This window comes from Eleutherodactylus coqui, chromosome 8 (assembly GCF_035609145.1).
Source record: "Eleutherodactylus coqui strain aEleCoq1 chromosome 8, aEleCoq1.hap1, whole genome shotgun sequence".
NCBI classification, from domain to species: domain Eukaryota; kingdom Metazoa; phylum Chordata; class Amphibia; order Anura; family Eleutherodactylidae; genus Eleutherodactylus; species Eleutherodactylus coqui.
Genome location: NC_089844.1, coordinates 179,864,772 through 179,882,956, shown reverse-complemented (window position 1 = coordinate 179,882,956; position 18,185 = coordinate 179,864,772).

The following is an 18,185-nucleotide window of genomic DNA, read 5'->3' as shown; positions in this document are numbered from 1 at the left end:
TCAGCACGGCCTGCTGACACTTGCCCACCGCTGTGCTGCCGCACAGCGCGACACCGACTGCTGGCGAAGTGCTGCTGACACATCTTAATTGCGAGCTAGAGGTTGCGTAGGAGGAGGAGGAGGGGGAAGGTTTAGTGGAGGTAGTATATACCGCCGCAGATATCTGCACTGAGCTGGGGCCCGCAATTCTGGGGGTGGCTAGGACGTGAGCGGTCCCAGGCTCTGACTAGGTCCCAGCCACCACTAAATTCACCCAATGTGCCATCAGGGAGATATAGTGGCCCTGCTCACCTGTGCTTGTCCATGTGTCCGTTGTTAAGTGGACCTTCCCAGTAACCACGTTGGTGAGGGCGCGTACAATGTTTCGGGAGACGTGGTCGTGCAGGGCTGGGACGGCACACCGTGAAAAATAGTAGCGACTGGGGATCGAGTAGCGCGGGGCCGCCGCCATCATGTTTTTGAAAGCCTCCGTTTCCACAAGCCTGTATGGCAGCATCTCCAGGCTGATCAATTTGCCAATGTGCACGTTTAAAGCTTGAGCATGCGGGTGCGTGGCGGCGTACTTGCGCCTTCGCTCTAATGCTTGTGCTAGCGACAGCTGTACGCTGCACTGAGAGACATTGCTGGATGGGGTCGAGGACAGCGGAGGTGAGGGTGTGGGTGCAGGCCGGGAGATGCTCGTGCCTGTGTCCTGAGAGGGGGGTTGGATCTCAGTGGCAGGTTGGGGCACAGGGGGAGAGGCAGTGGTGCAAACCGGAGGCGGTAAACGGCCTTCGTCCCACCTTGTGGGGTGCTTGGCCATCATATGTCTGCGCATGCTGTTGGTGGTGAGGCTGGTAGTGGTGGCTCCCCGGCTGATCTTGGCGCGACACAGGTTGCACACCACTGTTTGTCGGTCATCCGCGCTGTCAGTGAAAAACTGCCACACCTTTGTGCACCTTGGCCTCTGCACGGTGGCTTGGCACGAGGGTGTGCTTTGGGAAACCGTTGGGGGATTATTCGCTCTGGCCCTGCCTCTACCCCTGGCCACCCCACTGCCTCTTCCAACCTGTCCTGGTGCTGCTGTTGCCTCCCCCTCTGAAGACCTGTCCTCAGTTGGCTTATCAAACCAGGTGGGGTCAGTCACCTCATCGTCCAGCAATTCTTCCTCCGAATCCTCTGTGCACTCCTCTCTCGGACTTACTGCCCTTACTACTGCCTCACTGATAGACAACTGTGTCTCATCATAATCATCGACCTCCTCACCCACTGAAAGCTCTTGAGACAGTTGCTGAAAGTCCCCAGCCTCATCACCCGGACCCCGGGAACTTTCCAAAGGTTGGGCATCGGTCACGACAAACTCCTCAGGTGGGAGAGGAACCATTTTTTCCCAATCAGGGCAGGGGCCCGAGTACAGTTCCTGGGAGTCTGCCTGCTCTTCAGAATGTGTCATTTTCATGGAGTGAGGAGGCTGGGAGGAAGGAGGAGCAGCAGCCAGAGGATTCAGAGTTGCAGCAGTGGACGGCATAGAAGACTGGGTGGTTGATACATTGCTGGATGCACTTTCTGCTATCCACGACAGGACCTGCTCACACTGTTCATTTTGTAAGAAAGGTCTACGACGTAGACCCAAAAATTGTGGTATGAAGCTGGGGACCCCAGAAACTTTCCTCTCTCCTAATTCCGCAGCAGCCGGCAGCGATTCACCCGGACCAGGAACTCGGCCTATGCCAACACCCTCACTTGGAACTCCGCATCCTTACCCGCGTCTACGTCCTCTAGCCCTACTCCTCAGCATGGTGGATTACGAATAGAGCAGACACCGAGCGATGTAAAAAATTTTTCAATTATTGGCGTGCAGTTGGAGGGAGACAGCGCTTATGTAACGCAAACTGTAGCCAGTAAAAAAATTATACGGAAGCCTGCAAGGCCTAGCTGTGCAATATGCAGTACTGATACACCTGAACTGACAGCAGCCACGCAGTGAAATGCAGACAGTCACAGCTAGCCGTAAGAAGTATTTTTTTTTTTTTAATTTTTGGGAAATGCAATGCAGGCTATATAGCGTCTATCTGAGTTTCCCTCTATCGGGGGCTGTCGCCGTCCGCTGTGCGTGCAGTTGACGGCAGACACACAGCGGTGTAAAAATTTTTTGATTTATTGGTGTGCAGTTGGAGGGAAACAGTGCTTATGTTACGCAAACTGCACCCAGGAAAAAAATAATACAGAAGCCTGCAAGCAGGCCTAGCTGTGCAATAGTGAGGTACTACAAATGCCAGCAGCCACGGAGTTAAATGCACAGGTCACAGATAGCCCTAAACAGGAGCTTTTTTGGGGTACTTGTTCACAGGATTCTACAGTAGCACTGTCCCTGCCTCACCAATACTTCCCCTATACTCCGTATAATTGACTGCAGACTGAGAACGCAATAGTCTGCAGAGCCCAAGATGAAAAAAAAAATTGGGGCAAAACTGCTCCTAGCAGCCACAACAGTAATGCACACGTTCACAGATAGCCCTAAACATGAGCTTTTTTGGGGTACTTGTTCACAGGATTCTACAGTAGCACTGTCCCTGTCTCACCAATGCTTCCCCTATACTCTGTATAATTGGCTGCAGACTGAGAACGCAATAATCTGCAGAGCCCAAGATGAAAAAAAAAATGGTGTGAGGGGAGTGGCCTGACTGAGAACAAAGATGGACGTCTCAGATTGAGCTCCGTCTCAATCCAGCCTAAAAGCGACTAAATTCTGCATCTAGCAGCAAATTTGACTTCCTTGGAGAGAACTAATCGTCTGCCTCGGGATGCCTACGAGGAAGGTGTTTAAACCGCCGCCGCAGAAGGTCTCTGATTTCTTTCCACTGCATTCGGAGGATCAGGAGCAGGCCGTGCGTGGTCAGAAGCCGACATCACCTTCTTCTACACTGCGGCAGGAGGAAAAGAAGGGAGGACCGGCCGAGATACCCGCAGCTGATGAGAGACAGGAGATGGATACCTGCGCCGATCTGCCGATATCACAGGTCTCAGATTCTCTCCCGCTGCTCCTGGAGGATCGGGAGCGGACCGCGCGGAAACAAAAGCCACAAGCATCTTCAGCTATGCAGCTGCAGAGAGAGAGGAGGAGAGGACCGTCCGAGATACCCGCAGCTGCTGGGGGACGGGAGCAGATGCCTACGCTGACCTGCCGGCACCACAAATCTCTGATTCTCCCCCCCTGCTCCCAGAGGATAAGGAGCGGGCCGCACAGATGCAGAAGACACCAGCATCTTCTGCTATGCTACCACAGAAAGAGAGGAGGAGAGGACCGGCCGTGGTACCCGAGGATGCTGAGAGACAGGAAATGGATGTAAGCGCTCATCTGACTACACCGCGGAGAAGCCTGGTGAGTGGAGAACTTTATGAGGGGATGGAGGGAGACATAAGCCCGCTACAGAGCCCAACTAAAATGGTGGCTAGCGGCTCCCAGCCCCCTTCACCTCTTAAACAACATAAAGTTAAAGAACTTAAACAACTTATATCCAGGCAGGAAAAGCGCACAGGTCTCTCCCCGCCCCAATCAGATGTAATACAGAATAATACAGTGGGAACGGAGCGATCCCTAAGGGAGGAAGAAGCCCTTCTGCAGACTATTCAATTAACAAGCAGAATCACAAAATGGCCGCGACCCAAAACTTGAGCCCCCCTTCCCAGCTTTCATCTTCCCAGCTCTCATCTCCCTCAGACAGCCCTAAAAAGCAAAGACTTAGGCTCTCCACCCCAAACTACCTGCAACACATTACAGATCCAGAGGATGATGATTTTTTGCTTAAAGTTCCTTCCTCAAATGCTCCTGCATCAGAAGATTTCAATAAAAATATGATAATTGCTCTGAGACGAACTTTACAAAACGACATCAAACACATTTCTTCCACATTTCATCATTCACTCCAAGAATTAGAAGAGCGCACAGATCATGTAGAAAACAAAATGGAAGAATTTACTTCTTCACACAACAATCTAATTGACGCGCATTATGCATTACAGGAAGAAGTAACATCGCTCAAACACAAATTGGCAGATTTAGAAGATAGAAATAGGGGGAATAATATTAAACTTAGAGGAGACCCTGAAAACGTCGGACAAGCTGAGTTAAAATATTATCTTTCCAAATTTATGGCAACTCTACTACCAAACTCCTCCGAACAAGACCGTACAATCGATAGAGTGCATAGACTGCCTAAACCGAAATTCCTCCCAGAAACTACCCCTTGTGACATAATTGGAAGAGTCCATTTTTTCCACATTAAGGAAGCGCTTATGCTTGCAGCAAGAAAAGCTAAAGTATTACCTACTCCACAATCTGATGTCCACCTGTTTACCGACCTCTCGGCGTTCACAGTTCAAAACAGAAAAACCTTTTCGCGAATCACCTCTGCCTTAAGGACTGTCGGCATACCATACAGATGGGGATTTCCCACAAAGCTTTTAGTCCATAAAGGCAATTCTCTACATACAATTTCTTCCCCAAAAGAGGGAGAATCCATGTTGGCGAAATGGGGAATCAAGCTAGGAGAACAAGCTACCTCTAAGACTCCGCCACAATGTAAAAAGATACAGAGGCAGCTGAAAGATGCTTTCTAGGAATAATAATTAGAGATGAGCGAGCACCAAAATGCTCGGGTGCTCGTTACTCGAGATGAACTTTTCGCGATGCTCAAGGGTTCGTTTCGAGTAACGAACCCCATTGAAGTCAATGGGCGACCCGAGCATTTCTGTATATCGCCGATGCTCGCTAAGGTTTTCATTGGTGAAAATCAGGGCAATTCAAGAAAGTGATGGGAACGACACAGAAACGGATAGGGCAGGCGAGGGGCTACATGTTGGGCTGCATCTCAAGTTCCCAGGTCCCACTATTAAGCCACAATAGCGGCAAGAGTGCCCCCCCTCCCAACAATTTTTACTTCTGAAAAACCCTCATTAGCAAAGCATACCTTAGCTAAGCACCACACTACCTCCAACAAAGCACAATCACTGCCTGCATGACACTCCACTGCCACTTCTCCTGGGTAACATGCTGCCCAACCCCCCCGCACGACCCAGTGTCCACAGCGCACACCAAAGTGTCCCTGCGCAGCCTTCAGCTGCCCTCATGCCACACGCTGGCCTCATAGCCACACCACCCTCATGTCTATTTATAAGTGCGTCTGCCATGAGGAGGAACCGGAGGCACACACTGCAGAGGGTTGGCAGGGCCAGGCAGCGACCCTCTTTAAAAGGGGCGGGGCGATAGCCCACAATGCTGTACAGAAGCAATGAGAAATCCAATCCTGTGCCACCTCCATCAGGAGCTGCACACGTGGGCATAGCAATGGGGAACCCATGTGCCACACACTATTCATTCTGTCAAGGTGTCTGCATGCCCCAGTCAGACCGGGGTTTTTTATAAATAGTCACAGGCAGGTACAACTCCGCAATGGGAATTCCGTGTGCACCCACAGCATGGGTGGCTCCCTGGAACCCACCGGCTGTACATAAATGTATCCCATTGCAGTGCCCTGGACAGCAGAGCTAACGTCAGATTAAATGCAGGTGGGCTTCGGCCCACACTGCATGCCCCAGTCACACTAGGGTTTTTTATAAGTAGACACAGGCAGGTACAACTCCCTATTGTGAAGTCCCTGTGGACCCACAGCATGGGTGGCTCCCTGGAACCCACCGGTGGTACATAAATATATCCCATTGCAGTGCCCATCATAGCTGAGGTAACATCAGGTTTAATGCAGGTGGGCTTCGGCCCACACTGCATGCCCCAGTCAGACTGGGGTTCTTTAGAAGTGGACACATGCAGTTACAACTCCGTGTGGACCGACAGCATGGGTGGGTCCCAGGAAGCCACCGGCGGTACATAAATATATCCCATTGCATTGCCCATCACAGCTGAGGTAATGTCCGATTAAATGCAGGTGGTCTTCGGCCCACACTGCATGCCCCAGTCTGACCGGGGTTTTTAATACATAGACTGGCAGGTACAAATCCCTAATGTGAAGTCCGTGTGGACCCACAGCATGGGTGGCTCCCATCGGCGGTACATAAATGGATCCCATTGCAGTGCCCTGCTCAGGAGAGCTAACGTCACATACAATATAGGTGTACTTCGGCCCACAGTGCATGCCCCAGTCAGACTGGTAATATGTACCTTAACAGTAACCGCGTTGGTGGGAATGTGGTGGCGACTGCGGACCTAGTGGCGCGGTTTTATTTAGTTGGTTTTCGGAATGTGGCCAGGATTAAGTTGGCCATGGCGGGGGGATGGTGGGGGGGCTCTCTTGTTGTGTCGGTAAAGGTGAAATTCCTGGACTGCCACCAGACGGACCAGTGCAAATGTATTTGCCAAGAATGTTTTCATTGTTGGAGGAGGGGGATGTTTTTGAGGCACTACGTGTCCTCTCCACGTGTCCGTGGTTATATGCACCTTAACAGCAACCGCGTTGGTGGGAAATGGCCTCGCCACCATCATGTCTTTGGGAAGCCTCCGTTTCCACACCCCAGTGACATAGCATTAGCAGCGGTATAGGTAGAGCCCAGAATTAGTAACATTTCAGCGGTAGCATTAGGAACAGGCCCTAGTAACATATCACTAGCAGCATTATAGGGGGAGCACAGTATTAGTTCCATTTCAGTAATAGTAGCAGTCAAGACAGACCCCAGTAACAATTCCGAAGCAGCAGTATAGGGGGAGCACAGTATTAGTTCCATTTCAGTAGTAGTAGCAGTCAAGACAGGCCACAGTAACATTCCCGTTGCAGCAGTTTAGGGAGATAACAGTCTCTTTCACATTTCAGTAGTTGCGGTATAGACAAGGCCCCAGTTACATTTATGTAGCAAAAGTGTAGGCCAACCCCACACACCTTGCTGTACCATGAGTGCAGGCGAAGCTCATGAAAATTACTAGGATTACACTGTAGGCGAGGGCCAAAAAAAATTGGTGTACAAACAGTACTAATGTACCTCAGAAAAATTGCCCATGCCCAACCAAGAGGGCAGGTGAAACCCATTAATCGCTTTGGTTACTGTGGCTTAATTTGTAACTAGGCCTGGAGGTAGCCCAGTTAAAATAAAAATTGGTTCAGGTGCAAGTTTCAACGCTTTAATGAGAGTTGAAACGTATAAACATTGTTTACTAAAGTAATATGACTGAGCCTTGTGGGCCTAAGAAAAATTGCCCATTCGGCGTGATTACGTGAGGTTTCAGGAGGAGGAGCAGGAGGATGAATATATTACACAGATTGATGAAGCTAAAAGGTCCCCGTTTTTAATGGTGATGGAGAACGATGCTTCCATCCGCGGGTGCAGCCTACGTATTGTTTAGGTACCGCTGCTGTCCGCTGGTGGAGAAGAGAAGTCTGGGGAGATCCAGGCTTTGTTCATCTTTATGAGTGTAAGCCTGTCGGCCCTGCGGTTGACAGGCGGGTACGCTTATCCGTGATGATTCCTCCAGCCGCACTAAACACCCTCTCTGACAAGACGCTAGCCGCAGGACAAGCAAGCACCTCCAGGGCATACAGTGAGAGTTCAGGCCACGTGTCCAGTTTCGACACCCAGTAGTTGTAGGGGGCAGAGGCGTCACGGAGGACGGTCGTGCGATCGGCTACATACTCCCTCACCATCCTTTTTCAGTGCTCCCGCCGACTCAGCCTTGACTGGGGAGCGGTGACACAGTCTTGCTGTGGAGCCATAAAGCTGGCAAAGGCCTTGGAGAGTGTTCCCCTGCCTGCACTGTACATGTTGCCTGATCTCCGCGCCTCCCCTGCTACCTGGCCTTCAGAACTGCGCCTTCTGCCACTAGCACTGTCGGATGGGAATTTTACCATCTCTGTTGTCCGCCAGGGTCCTGTGGTATAGCATCACTCTCGAACCCCTTTCCTCTTCGGGTATGAGAGTGGAAAGGTTCTCCTTATACCGTGGGTCGAGCTGTGTGTACACCCAGTAATCTGTAGTGGCCAGAATACGTGTAACGCGAGGGTCACGAGAAAGGCATCCTAACATGAAGTCTGCCATGTTTGTCAGGGTACCTGTACGCAACACATGGCTGTTCTCACTAGGAAGATCACTTTCAGGATCCTTCTCGTCGTCCTCCTCCTCAGGCCATACACGCTGAAACGATGATAGGCAAGCAGCATGGGTACCCTCAGCAGTGGGCCAAGCTGTCTCTTCCGCCTCCTCCTCATGCTCCTCCCCCCCTCCTCCTCCTCAATGCGCTGAGATATAGACAGGAGGGTGCTCTGACTATCCAGCGACATACTGTCTTCCCCCACCTCCGTTTCCAAGCGCAAAGCATCTGCCTTTATGCTTTGCAGGGAACTTCTCAAGAGGCATAGCAGAGGAATGGTGATGCTAATGATTGCAGCATCGCCGCTCACCATCTGGGTAGACTCCTCAAAGTTTCCAAGGACCTGGCAGATATCTGCCATCCATGCCTACTCCTTTGTAAAGCATTGAGGAGGCTGACTCCCACTACGCCGCCCATGTTGGAGTTGGTATTCCACTATAGCTCTACGCTGCTCATAGGGCCTGGCCAACATGTGGAGCATAGAGATCCACCGTGTGGGCACGTCGCACAGCAGTCGGTGCACTGGCAGATTAAACCGATGTTGCAGGGTCCGCAGGGTGGCAGCGTCCGTCTTGGACTTGCGGAAATGTGCGCTTAGCCGGCGCACCTTTCCGAGCAGGTCTGACAAGCGTGGGTAGCTTTTCAGAAAGCGCTGAACCACCAAATTAAAGACGTGGGCGAGGCATGGCACGTGCGTGAGGCTGCGGAGCTGCAGAGCCGCCATCAGGTTACGGCCGTTGTCACACACGACCATGCCCGGTTGGAGGCTGAGCGCCGAAAGCCAGCGGTCGGTCTGCTCTGTCAGACCCTGCAGCAGTTCGTGTGCCTCTTCTCCCCTAAGCTGAGTAGTTTTAGCACGGCCTGCTGGCGCTTGCCCACCGCTGTGCTGCCACCCCGCGCGACACCGACTGGTGGCGACGTGCTGCTGTTGACACATCTTAATTGCGAGACAGAGGTTGCGTAGGAGGAGGAGGAGGGTGGTTTAGTGGAGGAAGCATACACCGCCGCAGATACCACCACCGAGCTGGGGCCTGCAATTCTGGGGGTGGGTAGGACGTGAGCGGTTCCAGGCTCTACTAAATTCACCCAATGTGCTGTCAGGGAGATATAGTGGCCCTGCCCACGTGTCCGTTGTTAAGTGGTCCTTGGCAGTAACCATGTTGGTGAGGGCGCGTACAATGTTGCGGGCGACGTGGTCGTACAGGGCTGGGACAGCACATCGGGAAAAGTAGTGGCGACTGGGAACCGGGTAGCGCGGGGCCGCCGCCATCATGTTTTTGAAAGCCTCCGTTTCCACAAGCCTATACGGCAGCATCTCCAGGCTGATAAATTTGGCTATGTGCACGTTTAACGCTTGAGTGTGCGGGTGCCTGGCGGCGTACTTGCGCTTGCGCTCAACCGTTGCGCTAGCGACGGCTGGACGCTGCGCTGAGAGACATTGCTGGATGGGGCCGAGGACAGCGGAGGTGAGGGTGTGGGTGCAGACCGGGAGACGGTCGTGCCTGTGTCCTGAGAGGGGGGTTGGATCTCAGTGGCAGGTTGGGGCACAGGCGGAGAGGCAGTGGTGCAAACCGGAGGCGGTGAACGGCCTTCGTCCCACCTTGTGGGGTGCATGGCCATCATATGCCTGCGCATGCTGGTGGTGGTGAGGCTGGTGGTGGTGGCTCCCCGGCTGATCTTGGCGCGACAAACCTTGCACACCACAGTTCGTCGGTCGTCTGCACTCTCAGTGAAAAACTGCCAGACCTTTGAGCACCTCAGCCTCTGCAGGGTGGCATGGCGCGAGGGTGCGCTTTGGGAAACAGTTGGTGGATTATTCGGTCTGGCCCTGCCTCTACCCCTGGCCACTGCACTGCCTCTTCCAACCTGCCCTGCTGCTGCACTTGCCTCCCCCTCTGAAGACCTGTCCTCAGTAGGCTTAGCAAACCAGGCGGGGTCAGTCACCTCATCGCCCAGCTGCCCTTCCTCCGAATCCTCTGTGTGCTCCTCCCTCGGACTTACTGCAATTACTACTACCTGAGTGATAAACAACTGTGTCTCATCGTCATCATCCTCCTCACCCACTGAAAGCTCTTGAGACAGTTGCCGGAAGTCCCCAGCCTCATCCCCTGGACCCCGGGAACTTTCCAAAGGTTGAGCATCGGTCACGACAAACTCCTCCGGTGGGAGAGGAACCATTGCTGCCCATTCTGGGCAGGGGCCCGAGAACAGTTCCTGGGAGTCTGCCTGCTCCTCAGAATGTGTCATTGTAATGGAGTGAGGAGGCTGGGAGGAAGGAGGAGCAGCAGCCAGAGGATTCAGAGTTGCAGCAGTGGACGGCGTAGAAGTCTGGGTGGTCGATAGATTGCTGGATGCACTTTCTGCCATCCACGACAGGACCTGCTCACACTGCTCATTTTCTAATAAAGGTCTACCACGTGGACCCATTAATTGTGAGATGAATCTGGGGACCCCAGAAACTGTCCTCTCTCCTACTCCCGCAGCAGTCGGCTGCGAGATACCTGGATCAGGAGCTCGGCCTGTGCCCACACCCTGACATGGGCCTCCGCGTCCTCGTCCTCTAGGCCTACCCCTACCCCTCAGCATGGTGTATTACGAGTAGAGCAGAAACAGAACGCTGTAATTAAATGTGCCGCTTATTGGCCTGTGGTTGGAGACTGACTTCGCTTACGGAAAGCACAGCAGAGCCAGGAAACAATTTTACGCACGCCTGTAGTGAGACGTAGGTGCGTAGGACTGAGCTAGTGGAATTCACAGCGCAGAAGCAGTCAAGTGGCCAAAGGGCAGTGGTACGCCTTAAGTATTTGGCTTCCCTTTTTTTAAATGGTGAGCTGAAACAGCAGACAGATACTCTATGCAGCGGATATTATGTTTACTGTTTCCCTCTGGCGCTATCACGGCGGTGATGTAACGGGCACAGCAGAGCCAGGAAACAATTTTGCGCAAGCCTGCTGTAACGCTTAGCTGCGTATTAATTAGGACTACTACCCCCAGCAGACATGCAGTACACTGAAGACGGTCACAGGCAGCCCAAATATAGTATTTTTCCCCAATTATTTTGAAAAAGCCCACTGCCTATATAGACAGTATATCTCTTTCACCTTTCCCACTGTCCCTGCCTCACCAGTACTGCCCCTATACTGAGTAAAATGACTGCAGACTGAGGACGCAATGGTCTGCACGCCCGATATACAAAAAAAAAATTTGTGCAACACTGCTAAAAGCAGCCTCACCTGTACTGCACATGGTCAGATGTGGCCCTAATTTGATTGGTCCCGCTGAGCCAATGAAAGGCAGCAGTCACTCACCCATTCATAAATTCATGAATGGGTGTGTGAGTGAGATCTGCCTCTGATTGGTCAGCCTGTGACCAATCAGAGGCAGCTCATTCAGCAGGCGGGGATTTTAAATCCCCGGCTGCTGAATACTACTCAGAGCTGTTCAGAGCAGTTCAGGAGGACTGACGCCGGCCACGCTGAACTCCGTCTGCCGGGACCAGGTGAGTATATATATATTTTTTTATTTTTACACATTTCTGGATGAATTGCAGGGAAGGGCTTATATATTTAAGCCCTTCCCGACAATTCATCCCGCGATCGCCGGCAGCCCATTGCTTTCAATGGAGCCGGCTGTATTGCCGGCTCCATTGAATTCAATGGGCTAACATCGTTCTGCCGGGACAAGGTGAGTATATATTTTTTTTATTTTTACACATTTCTGGATGAATTGCAGGGAAGGGCTTATATATTGAAGCCCTTCCCGACAATTCATCCCGCGATCGCCGGCAGCCCATTGCTTTCAATGGAGCCGGCTGTATACAATGGGCTAACATCGTTCTTTTCTGCCACAGCTGTTACAGCTGTGGCAGAGGAGAACGATCTTTATGCTGACAGTGCAGGGGGGGGGGGCTCACTCTTGCCACTATTGTGGCTTAATAGTGGGACCTGGGAACTTGAGATGCAGCCCAACATGTAGTCCCTCGCCTGCCCTATCTGTTTCTGTGTCGTTCCCATCACTTTCTTGAATTTCCCAGGTTTTCACAAATGAAAACCTTAGCGAGCATCGGTGATATACAAAAATGGTCGAGTCGCCCATTGACTTCAATGGGGTTCGTTACTCGAAACGAACTCTCGAGCATCACTGAAAGTTCGACTCGAGTAACGAGCACTCGAGCATTTTGGTGCTCGCTCATCTCTACTCATTATCTTTCTTTTAGGTTGAGCTTCCTTTTTCTTGGTGTATTTCCGTGGAGTACATGGAATTATTATTGTTGTTTATATGATAATACATTTAATAATTAGTAGTGCAGAGGGCACAACACAAAAGTGAATTATGCTATACGGTCCTGGGACTAGATCTCAAAGGACTGATATCATGATAAAATAATGCCGCACATTTCATCTCCTCAGCTTTACTCAACATCAGACTGAGGTGAGTTCCTATGTGTGCCTGAAGGCTATTATGTTTTTGGAGTAGAATTTTTAGTTTTTACGTCTTAGGGTGCCTACCCAGTGGCGATTTTTTTTCCTGCGATGCTAAATTGCGTTTTGCGTTTTTTCTGAAGAGCAATTAGCATAGAATGTGTTCTTGTCCATTTGGTTTTTTTTTTTTCGTTTCGTTGCAATTTTTCACATAGGAACTGTCAGTTGCATATGTCTCCTTATTTTTCTCTTAATGCACCCATGATTGTCAATAGAAATTAGCGAAAAAGGCGCAAAAAAGGCGCGGAAAACGCGCGAAAAATGCAGCGTTTTTCACGCACGAAAATCGGCAACGCCAGTGGGTAGGCGCCCTTAAAGAGCAAAATTGCTCATCAGTTGAATTGCTGCAGGGTCGGATATCAGGTTATGCACCTTTCCTACATACAGATCAGGACTTCATGAGTGAACCATACAGAATAAAAAACACCAACTAAGAAAAAGTGAAAGAAATGCTCTGGCATGTGTCTGCCATGCCTTCAATTCAAGAACAAACACTCCCTGCAAGCACAAAGATACAGGCACAACACATTGAATATATGGATCACTTTAAATTGCATTACTGCTATATGCACTGTACTGATTAATGCATTATACTTTTGTAGCATAGTTTGCATTTAGAGCTCAATCCCTTAAGAATGCGACCCTATTTTTTTTTTCTTCTCTTCCCCACTTTCAAAAAAATCATAACTCTGTTATTTTTTTATTTTTTTTTCAACAATATTCTTTATTGGACATGTGATGGAATATGCATACATAATATTGATAAATGTACAATTCCAAAAGATACATTGCTAACAGTAAATTCTAGGGTGTAATTTAGAATAAGCGTGTCTGATGGATACATTTTCGATATACATGGCACCTGTCATTATTTCTTAAGAAGAGGGGGGAACCAGGAGAGACTGGGAGCAGGAGTTAGGAGGGTAGGTGGAAATGCAGGGGTGGAGGGAGGGGAGGGCGGAAGGGAGGAGAGGAGAAAAAGGGGGGGGTGGACAGGGGCAGGGAATGGGGAAGTGGTAATATTGAAGTTTAAGACTTTAACATAAACTAACCAAAAATGGTTTATTCAACAGGGGAAAACTTTAACCATGGGTTCCACATATCATTGTACTGATAAATTGCGTTATTGCGAAGAGCTATAATCTTTTCAAAAATACTGTGTTCAGAAATAAGTTGGGTCAATTCTTTTAGGGACGGGATGGTATTCGACTTCCATTTTTTGGCAATTAGGTTTTTGGCACCCAATAGAATATGTCCGATAAGCTTTTTTAGAGGGAAATGTATTTTTCCTGGATCCAATAGTAGTAGGGCTATTTTGGGAGAGAAGTGGAGCTTGATACCTGATATTTTGGTGATGAGGTTGTATGTGTCACTCCAAAAGGGGCGAAGGAGCGGGCATGCCCAAAATACATGAAGTAAGGATCCTGCGTGTCCGCAGCCTCTCCAACAGAGATTATTTGGAGAAAGACCTCTTCTAGCCAATATCGCTGGGGTATAATACCAGCGTGTCACAGTTTTTGTATGTGTTTCAATCAGCGAAATTCCTTGTGAAGCTTGTCCTGCCCATCTAAAGCTCCGGAGCCAATTGTCAATGGGAATCTTTTGGTTTATATCCTTTTCCCAGCTAATAAGATGGCATTTGCCTGGAGCTTTCAAATTTCCCGAGAGATTATCATAGAATAACCTGGTAGGGAACTTTTTGTTGTTGGGGTTTAGGAGAGAAAGCATTGTATCAGGAGCTTTGATGGTCCGAAGATTGAAGGTGCGCAGGAAGGACATCACTTGAGTGAATCTATATGCTTCGCCACATGGTATATGGAATGTTGACCTCAGAGACTTAAAAGTGAGGAGGTCATTTTTGGAGTAGAGATCTGAGATAAACTTTATGTTGTTTCTTGTCCATGTTTTGAGTTGTAAATTGGGAATGAAATATTCTAGTGTTTCTATGGGGATGTTCGATAGAATTTTTTGTGAATCGGTGTTTCGAAATGCGTCCATCCATGCCTCGACCGAGGCTTTCATTGGAGGAGAGATGGAGAGGGTCTTCAAGCAGTCTGCTAGAGAAGGTATATGGGCACATATAGCGGCGGTGAATAGTAAGAGTTTTAGTGGTTTTTGTTTGTTTAGTTCTAGTTCTATTGAAGGCCAATTAAGCTGTGGGTTGTGGCGTGTCCAGGGAATTAGTTGACTTAAAAGAGTAGATTTATAATAGGATTCTATGTTAGGGAGTCCAAGCCCGCCTTGATATCTATTTAGGGTTAATATGGATAATGCAATTCTGGGTCTTTTATTTTGCCAAATATATTTTGACAGTTGTTTCTGAAAGCTATTTAATGTGTGTTTTGCAATTGGCACTGGGAGTGTTCGGAAATAATGAAGGATTTTTGGTAGTATAAGCATTTTTATATTGATACTCTACCTAGCCAAGTTACGGGATGTGATTGGAGATTGTCTATATCTTTTTGAATTTCTGAGAGAAGCTGGGGGAAGTTGGCAGGTATTATGTCGGATAGGGGAAAGGCTAAATTTATTCCTAAGTAGGGAATGGATTTATTTTGCCATTGGAATGAGAATTCTGCTTGTATGTCCTTTTTTAATCTTTCGCTAAGGTATATTCCGAGAATTTGAGACTTGTTGGAGTTTTGTTTATAGTAGGATATTTCCGAAAATTGGGACAGGATCTTCTGGATGGATCTTAGTGATTGGAGAGGTTTTGTCAAAATAAGAAGGACATCATCGGCGAATAAACTAATTTTATGTTGTCTGTGTGCTGCTGGGATACCATAGATATCTGGGTCGGTTCTTATTTTTTCGGCTAAGGGCTCCATTATTATTGTAAATAAGAGTGGCGAAAGGGGGCATCCTTGGCGAGTGCCATTTGTTATGGGGAATGGGTTAGAAAGCATGCCGTCCACTAGTACTCTTGCTGAGGGATTTGTATAAAGAGCTTTGATTGCGTTAAAAATGTTGCCAGAGAATCCGAACTTACGAAGGGTGGCAAATGCATATTCCCAGTGGAGTCGGTCAAATGCTTTTTCGGCATCTAATGTGACCAGGACTGCTGGCTTCTTTTCTTGTTCTAGCTTATAGAGAAGATTCAAGATTCTTCTAGTTGCGTCTGAAGCTTGTCTACCCTTCGTAAATCCTACTTGATCCGAATGTATCAAATCTGGCAAAATATCAAGGAGCCTCTGTGCTAGGGTCTTTGCGTAGATCTTAATATCGCAGTTTAATAGGGAAATGGGTCTGAAGTTGGATGGGGTGGTGGGGTCTTTACCGGGTTTGGGGATTGTTACAATTGTAGCTTCCAGGTTTTCTTTAGGGAAAAGGCCGTCTGTTATTCCCTGATTGAAAGCTTGAGCCATATGGGCGACCAGTGCGGTGGAGAATGTTTTATAATAGTCGTTGGAAAAGCCGTCAGGGCCTGGGGCTTTTTGAGTTTTTAAGGTTTTAATGGTTTTCGCGATCTCGAAGGGTAATATTGGTGAGTTTAAGGATTCTAAACGGGATTGTGCAAGAGATGGGAGTTTAATGTCCCCTAAGAAATTTTTTATAGATAGTGCAGATGGTTGGGGGGTGTTGTTGTCATCTCGCAGATTGTAGAGTGCTTCATAATATTGTCGGAAGGAGTCAACTATCTGAGAAGGATGAGATATTTTGATTGAGGGATTTATAGGGTCAAGGATATATGGGATCTTTGACTTTTGTATTTGTTTTTTAACTAGTTTAGCCATCATGCGGGAAGGTTTATTATTAGAGGCGTAAAATGTTGCTCGAGATGATTTCATCTCTTTACCGTAGTTGTCCATTAGGTTAGCTCTTAATGTTTGTCTTAATTTAAAGAGTTCTGTGTGAAGGTGTTCAGAGGGATCTCTTATAATTTGGTTTTCAATATATGCAATTTGGTCAATTAAGGTATTAGTGGAGCGGGTTTTCTCTTTTTTATATTGAGTGCTAATTTTAATAAGGATACCTCTGATAAATGCCTTGTGGGCATTCCAAATGGTTATTGGGGACACTTCGGGGGTGTTGTTAATTTTGAAATATTCTTTCAGCTCAGACATGATAATGTTATTGTATTTGGGTAGTTTTAGTAGAAATACGTTGTTTTTCCAACTTTTTGGCTTTTCTCCTGTTCGCTCTAGAGAGATAGTAATGTCGACTGGTGCATGATCAGACCACATTGTTTTACCGACCTGGGCCGATCTGACTTGAAAGAGAGTGGATTTGTTTAAGAGAATTAGATCAATTCTTGAAAAGGACCTATATCTGGGTGAATAAAAGGAGAACTCTTTGGAGGAGGCGTTCAGGCATCTAAAGGAGTCGAATAATGCTTCTTTGTGTAGCCATGGTGATAATGACGGGGTCGATCTTTGGGGTCCTCTTGTGGAATCTAGTAATTTATCAGGAACCGCATTGAAGTCGCCACATATGACAAGGTTACCCACCTCGCGCCTCCTGATCTTCTTAATGGTTTCGTTTAAAAAACGTATTTGGCCTTTGTTTGGGACATACATATTTACGAGAGTGAAAGGCTTTTGGTTCAACATACCTGTCAGGATCAAATATCTGCCCTTTGGGTCTAGTTCTTGGTATGTAACATCAAATTGTATGGTATCTTTGAAAGCTATCAAGACCCCGGCTTGTTTTTTTGGAGCCGAAGCAAGAAAAATTTTTGGATATTTTTTGTGGGTAATTTTTGGAGTAGCGGAGGTCGCGAAGTGGGTCTCCTGCACACATATGATGTCAGCATTTGATCTCAGGGCCTCTTTCCAGAGTGAGGATCTTTTGAATGGTGAATTTAACCCGTTGGCGTTTAACGAAAGAATCTTGACCGACATCTTAAAAGCTCAAGTTAGACAAATGCATATGTGGAACAATATAGATTATGAATAAACTAGTAGAGCGTCAAAAGTAGAGGTATAACAGGTCTGGTTTCAAAATAAATGAAAAGAATTACACTTAGCGGGTTTCCACTGTTTGAGCACAAATCAAACTTAAAATTACTTTAAACAGACAGAATATAACTGCGGGTAAGCCGCAAATCATGCGGTAAGGAAACTTAGAGTGTGACTAATTGTCAGACCTGTTTCTTTTAAAGAGGGGGGGGGGGGGTCGGAAAAGTTCGCCTGAGAAGGAGCTTCCATAGTCACCTATGGTAGATGGCATTGGGATCCCTCCGCTTGGAGAAAGACTCATTTTCGGGATCCGTCTTGTGGTTGTTTTCTTGGGATTTTCGAAGCCGGATGTGAGCGGTTAGGGGTTGACAGATTTATTCCCCATGATTTGAGAAGCTGGATGGCATCCTCTGGTTTGGTTAGGACATGGGTTGTGTCATCTTTGCGGATCAAAATCTTGATGGGAAATCCCCATCTATAGGGGATATTAGATTGTCTCAAAGCTAATGTTATTTCCGAGAATTTCTTCCTCTCAGACATGGTTGCTTGGGATAAATCTGCGTAGAGCCGTATGTCTGAGTAAGGAGAAGGTAGTTGGTTTCGCTTCCGGGCTGCCGCCATGAGCGCATCTTTGGTGTGGTAGAAGTGGATTCTAGCGATTATGTCTCTTGGAGTTGATACAGCAATAAATTTAGGTCTGGGAAGCCTATGAGCCCTATCGATAATTAGATCTTGCAG